General features: G+C 38.0%; 1 non-coding gene across 1 annotated transcript; it reads left to right on the top strand.

Moving 5' to 3' along the window:
* Window positions 1–7,009: 7,009 nt before the first annotated feature.
* On the top strand, window positions 7,010–7,114 carry LOC115524347. Its single transcript, XR_003972053.1, has one exon. It is a non-coding gene; the product is annotated as a U6 spliceosomal RNA (small nuclear RNA).
* Window positions 7,115–7,433: the final 319 nt, after the last annotated feature.

Below are 7,433 nucleotides of genomic sequence, written 5' to 3'. Positions count from 1 at the left end.
CTTTGGGAAGTCAGCTCTCAGTTTATTTATTGTTTGTTTTCTTATCATCTAATTTTCTCTAGAGTTTCTGTTGCTTTGGTGTTCCAACTTAAATTATGATGTATTGTATAGTTATTTTTATTATTTTATTTTAGTTGATATTTTTTATATTGAGTTTAAAGGATTCTTTGGTCATCTTGAATCTGAATATTTACTTCTTAGGTAAATTTGGGAAAATCTTCAGTTAATTTTTTTTCAAATATTAACCCTTCTCATTGAGGTTTTCTTCTCAGAATTGCATTCGTCCTCACTCATCGGTGTCATTTAACATTTATTTTTTATATACTTTTTCATCTCTAATGTCTGTAGTCTGCTGCATTATCAGACATATCAACATTTGGCTATTTCTCTCTTTCACTCTGTCTAATATGCTCTTTAGATTGTTAATTTTCCAATTACATATATATTACATAAATTGAAAGGAAAATAAGAAATTTAAACTATACATTTATCTGTATCTATATGCATATAACTGTTAGAAGATCTATTTTCGACTTTTCAAGTACCTCTGTTAATTAATAGTTATGTATTCCTTCATCATACATATAATGCAATCTTAAATTTTTTTAATGTTTGTTTAGTTTTGAGAGAGAGAGAGAGAAAGCACAAGCAGGACAGGAGCAGAAGGAGAGGGAAACACGGAATCTGAAGCAGAGTCCAGGCTCCCAGCAGTCAGCACAAAGCCCAGTGCAGGGCTCGAACTCATGAACCACAAGATCATGACCTGAGCCGAGGTCAGATGCTTAACCTACTGAGCCACCCAGGCACCCCATTATAATACAATCTTAAATAGTCAGACTAATATGTTTTAATTACATATCTATATTCTATCTGATAAATTCAAGATCTGCTATCCTAATATATCTGATCTCACTTTTTTTTTTCATCTCTCACCATAAGTTTTATTCATACTGGCTTGGTTTCTTGAGTATTAGATATTTTTTTATTTATTACAGTTGTTGTTGTTGTTGCTATTGTGAACTTATTGAAACCTCATCTGTAAAACCTCTTTGACTCCTGGGGTTAAAGTTATGTTTCTCCAGAGAGTAGTCTTAACTTCCTCTCCTCTTCACTTAGGGGCCTTTAACCAATGTGGAATGACCTGAAACTAAACTTCCATCTTTGAGAGGGTTTTAATTCTCAAATATTTACATTTGTGTCTATTTTTAGCAAATCGCAAAAGTATGTGTACACGCATACACTCATACACGCACGAACTACATTTATACTCATTTACTCTCCATTCAAAATCAAGGATGAGATACAGCTATCTTATCCATCTCCCTCTGTATTATGTTTCCTTCAGTTCGTTGTGGGTTTTGGCTTTCACAAAGGCAGACTTACTAGTGAGGTTTTGTATGAAACCCACCAGCATTGCAAGGGTCTCTGGCTTTATCTACAGTCTAACACAAAAAGACCGACCTCAGCTCTAGGCCATCAGAGATCATCAGATGCTCTGGAAAATGTTCTGTCATCAGTACTCAATACTGTTCTAAATTTACTTTCTCTCTCAATCTCTAGCTTCTGTAGACTGTTCTATTTCATAATAGCTTATATTTTATTCAGGACTTTTTAGGTACCTTGTTTCACAAGGATTGCTCTGGTCACCATGACCGCCATATTGCTAGAACTGAAAATCCGGTTTTGTTACTTTTTTTTTTAATGTTTATTTAGTTTTGAGACAGAGAGAGAGACAGAGCATAAGCAGGCAAGGAGCAGAAAGAGAGGGAGACACAGAATCCAAAGCAGGCTCCAGGCTCTGAGCTGTCAGCACAGAGCCCAACATGGGGCTCAAACTCACAAACCATGAGCTGAAACCAGATGCTTAAATAACTGAGCCACCCAGGCACCCCCAGTTTTGTTACTTTAAAAGTCATAGCTGCCAGAACACCTGGGGGGCTCAGTCAGTTAAGTGTCCAACTCTTGATTTTGGCTCAGGTCATGATCTCACGGTTCATGCGTTCAAGCCTTGCAATGGGTCCAAATTGGCTGTGCGGAGCCTGCTTGGGGTTGTCTCTTTTTCCTTCTCTCTCCACCCCCCATCCCCACTCATGCTTACATGTGCTCTCTCTCTCTCTCTCTCTCCAAATAAATAAATAAGCTTAAAAAAAGTCATAGCTGTCAAAAACAGAATCCAACATATAATTTAAAAATACAGAGAAAAAAAAAAGCCCACCCCACAACAACTACTATTTCTGAGTTCCGCACTCTCCCTTCACATAAACATAAACTATAGTTTAAAAGAGTACTTAATTATACACTGGTAACGTTGCTAGAGAACTTGGCAGACGTTCTACTTTTAGAAGCACTGCACGTAGATTTATATATCACATTTTACATAATGAAGACTTTTTTCCCCACCTCTTACTAAAGCAAAGTAATAATAATGATAATAATAAGCTTCTTAAAAGAAGGATGGGGGTATAGCAGGAAGGCTCAGCGGGCTGAGACAAGGAACAAGTTAAGGGTGCTGCAAGTTAAAGGGTGGGTGGTTGATACATTTCACATACAAGGTGAAAGACTTAAGATTGTGTAGCCCCAACTAGATCATGTCAATGTTCAAGGCATCCCAGATTCTCTGCGTTGTTTAGAGATAAGCACGAAATCTAAACATATGCCCGAACTGAACAGCCTTTCCTCTGGATTGCACTCATGTGGGGTTTCACATATGGCTGTGCTCCACTTCTCAATCTCCAAAATAAGGTATAATTTAGACTACTGTTTGAGTAATGGAGCACATGGGCAATGGTTCTTCTTTTTCCTGTTGTTCGGAATGAGATGATCAGAAAAGCAGAACTTCATGCTTCCTGGTTGCTATTTGGTTGCTATTTGGTTGCCAAGCCTGGTTGCTATTTGGTTGCTATTTCCGAGCATGCTGATTTGCTTCAGAAAGCCTTGAGCCCTTTCGTGAGCATATGCTAGTCTGGTTAGTTCTGCCTGTATGCTTAGGTATGTGGCAAGATGGCCCCTTTACAAACCTATCTCTAATGCAAGACATAGGCAACATGGAGAATATTCCTTTGGCATTGATTTCGACACGAGTGATTCCATGCCGGTTCTGAGCCTCGGAGCCTTGAGGAAGACTGATTGTTTCTGTCTTGGTCTCTTGGAGACCCAAGCCACCTGAAAAATGTCCCATTTTTCTAGAGAGGTAATACAAAGAAGCCTTACGCTTCCATTGATAGGGAGAGGTTCTAGCTAAGATCAGCCTTGAAGACAACAGCCATATCAATGAAGCCATCTTGGGCCCTTCTGACAAATCCACCTGCCGGTGAAACAGCACTGAACGCCTCTAGTGGATACAACAGGGAGCAGAAGGCTTGCTCATCTGAGCCCTTGCCACATTCCTAACCCACACATTATGTAACTTAATGTAATTGTCCTTTGCAAGTAGTTTGTTTGACAGCAACGAATGAATGAAGCCCTTGTTAAGCAGAACTTCTCTCTTTTGTCAATAGCTAAAAACGTAGTTATTTTGGATACGGGACTTCCATCCACAATTACATGGCTCAGGAATGAACTAGAAGCTGTACAATTAGAAGGTGTTTTTGACAAAGACAGGATGAGAATTATTACTTCAATAACGTGATAATTTTGGAGATGTGCTGTATTCAGGCCTCATCTCCTCAAGGTATCTGCTATTGAGCTGTATAAGGGAACTGGAAAGCAAGTAGATAAAAGCCATCTGAGTATGTTGTCGAAAACAACTTTTGGTATGGTCACTTATAGATGAAACTGGCTGGGAGTAAAAGATAAGAAAGCTAATAAGGTTTTGAAGAAATTAAGTTGCCAAAGACCATTAGTTTCATCTGAGAATTCTGTTATTATTGTTATCATTTTTTTTGGCAAGTCTTAGGAAAGCTCTCAGTAGGAAGTGGGCTATAGAAGGTGCGGAGGTCCCAAAGAGGACACATACCCTTATAGCCATGTTTGATATGCCCAGAAAATAAGAAATGTGGAGATCCGTTTGGGAATTTATTGCTTTTCCTCCAAAAGTTTCATTTTTCAGGAGGAGATTCTTTAAGCATCGATGAATTCGAGCTGAATGTGTTACATACACTATGTACTTGCTGAACTGTTTGTTTAGGTATTCCAACAATAACTGGTGGATTATAATGACTCATTAATTGAAAATACGTTCAATTGTAGGTTTTTTTCTATTTCTCACTTTGATTCTGGTAGTTTTTGCTATATGTATGTTGAAGGTCTCTTATTAGGTATATTCACATTCAATATCAGTATATCTTCCTGGTAAACTTCCCTTTTTATCATGATAGAATATTTACTTCGGCTAATAAGCCTTACCTTAAAGAATACTTTGTCTATTATTTTTTCTTATTGTTTTAATGTGTATGCCATATTCTTCTATTCTTTTGCTCTCAACTTATCATATAGACAGCATGCAGTTCAGTCTTGCCTTTTTTTTAACTTTTAATTTTAATTTTTTAAGCCAGTCTCAAGCTCTCTCCCTTTAATTGGAAACTGGTCCATTTATACTTAATGAAATTATATAAACATTTACATTTGTGTATTCCATCTTAGTATTGATATCTTTTAGCTGCATCTGTTGTTTGTTTCTCTTAGGAAAAGAGCTAGATTTATTTGTGTGTGTGTTTTTGATTCTGACAAGATGAGGTTTAACTTTTTACTACACCATGTCACAAACATTCTCTCATTTAACACATTTCCTCCAGTTCTATGTGAGAAACATCAACCTGTCCATCCTGCCATGTCTGTCAATGGGATGCAGCTGAGGGAAAACACTGCCACCATGAACCATCGCCCTTCACTTTGTTTTGCACGTGTGTCAGGATCCTTTGCCTACACTCATAAAACCAGGTGTTAACCATACATTGTCAAAGGGATTGGCTCATTTTATCCAATGTAATATCAGGAAGTGTATCATCAAGGGCCATGCTTCATCAAGTGCAGACAGATGACTAGAGTCTGGTACTTCTGTTAAAGAAGAAAGTATAGTTAGACATAATTTAGAATTTCTGAGGCTTTCCTCTCTTCTTGTTTCATACATCCCCAAGGGCCAGCTCATCTTTTTCCCCGAAATTCAGTTTTTCCATAAATTAACCCCTGTGTATGCTACTCTTCTGGATAATTCCCTCTCATTTGTGTCTTGCTTCTCGTTTCCACAGCCCCTCCTATCATGTAGACCATGTCTCAGCTGTGTCACCTCGGTCACATCTTGACACGCATCTCCTCTCCACTTTCCAGCCTCTGCCCCATCTGCATCAGCATCACCCAGAACGAGAAAGAAACAGAAACTCTCAGGCACCACCCCAGATTTACTAGCCCAGTAACTCTGTGGGTGCAGTCTGGCCATCGGTGCTCGTTTGGAATCACACTCAAGTACGAGAACCCCTGCTGAATACCAACGATGATGTCAAACCATCCCTCCCATCAACATGTTATCTTTAACACCGATTTCCTCTTTCCATTGAAGCTGCTGATTGAACAAGGGTCACACTACTACAGAGAAAATCCAGAATATTATCTTTATCTCAATTATTGCTTATAATTTAGAAGTAAATTCAACTTTATCTTTGGATTTTTGTTATTACCAAATTGGGGGGGGGGGCAAACATTAGCCAAAATGAATGACTCAACATCCAAGTGTGCCCCGACATGAAAATTGACAAGAGATGATCTACTCTACTCCAGCAGTCTGTATCTATCCGTATATCCATATATCCATGTCCTGCATATCCTGTATATCTAGCCCCTTCCTTGTTTCCGTGCATAAAATTTTATTGCAACACAATATTAGTCAAGCTAATTATTTATTTATTTATTTATTTATTGGTATTTAATGGCTACTTTTGCATTGCAGCAGCAGATTTGAGCAGTTGTAACAGAGACTAAATGGCCTGCACAGCTAAAATATCTGGCCCCTTACAGAAAAAAATTTTGACCCCTAATCAACATCGTCACCAGGTATTCATTCGACATATGTTTATTAAACATTCGCCACTACACAGGCACCATTTCAGGCACAGAGGATATAGAAGTAAACCAAGGACACAGACCTCTGCAGTCATGGAACATATATTAAAATGAGGGAAGGTGGCTGAAAATAAACATCATGCCAGTGAATAATTAATAAGACAATTGCAGAAAGTCATTTGTGCTGTGAAGAAAACCAAGTGGATAAAATGATAGAAAGTGACTGTCCAGGAGACAGCACCATTAGGTTAAGTGTCAGGAGGCCTCCAAAGAGGTGGCATTGAGCTAAAATCTCAGCGAAATGATGAAATGATAAAAAGAAACAAGAGGCGCAAAGTTCATGGGAAGGAAATGACCTTGGTTTGTCTGAAAAACGTAGAGTAGGCCGGCCTGGTTGGAGCAAAGTAAGTACTGGGAAGACATGGGGCCCTGGATACATGTTGGCGAGACTCCTGATCAATGACAAATTGTATTCTTTCATTTCCACCATGTCTCATAGAAGGAAGTGTATTGATTCAAGGTTGCTTACTATTCTTTTGTGTGCTAATGATTTATGTTGGTTGCGCCGCAAGCATAAATGATTTTTACATCAATGGTGAGAAAATTAGGAACTTCTGATTAAAAATTGTAAAAAAAGGGCAAGATTAATGTCCTGTTTAGACACAGGGTTGAAATATTGCTCCTTAGTCATCTCTACCTTCATCAGGCTGTTTAAGGTGGCATCATTAAGCCAGACCTTAAAATTTTCCACTTCCCTAAACTTAGTGACATGAACAAGCACAAAACAAAACAAAAGAAAAATAAAACTCAAAGACCATCAGTAAGCAAGCAATGGAAAGAGCCACTGATTTGAACATGAACAAGAAATAAGTTTAAGAATGCATACAAATCTCCTTCTCTAATTTTTGTGGAAAACTGTATTGAGCGTAGGTGCATAGTGGGGAATGGTGGTTTGTTGAGAAGAGGAAAGTGTTAATGAAACACTACAAATGCAAATCAAGAATCAACAACTTAGGTTCGCTTTGGTATCACATCTACTAAAATTAGAAAGACTCAGAAAAGATTAGCACGCTCTGGTGCAAGGACAAACATATAAATGCATGAAGTTTTCCATATTTTTAAAAAATGGGCAAAGGAGTTGCATGGAGACTTCTCCAAAAATGATATACAAATGGCCAACAAACATGTGAAAAGATGCTCAACATTAGCAATCACTAGGTAATTGCAAATTACTACTACAATCAACTATCACCTCACACCTCTTGTGTACTGTCCGTGGGAATGAAAATAGATGCATCTTAAAAATAGCACGGAATTTTCTCAAAAAATTAAAACAGAACTACCAAATGATGTAGCAATTCCACTTCTACAATCCAAAAGAGCCGAAAGTAGGATCTAGAAGAAATATTTATACAACCATGTTCCGAGCAGCACTGTGG

Source organism: Lynx canadensis, chromosome C2, assembly GCF_007474595.2.
Source record: "Lynx canadensis isolate LIC74 chromosome C2, mLynCan4.pri.v2, whole genome shotgun sequence".
NCBI lineage: Eukaryota > Metazoa > Chordata > Mammalia > Carnivora > Felidae > Lynx > Lynx canadensis.
The sequence above is the reverse complement of the archived record's forward strand: the minus strand, read 5'-3'. Positions and strand labels throughout refer to the sequence as shown.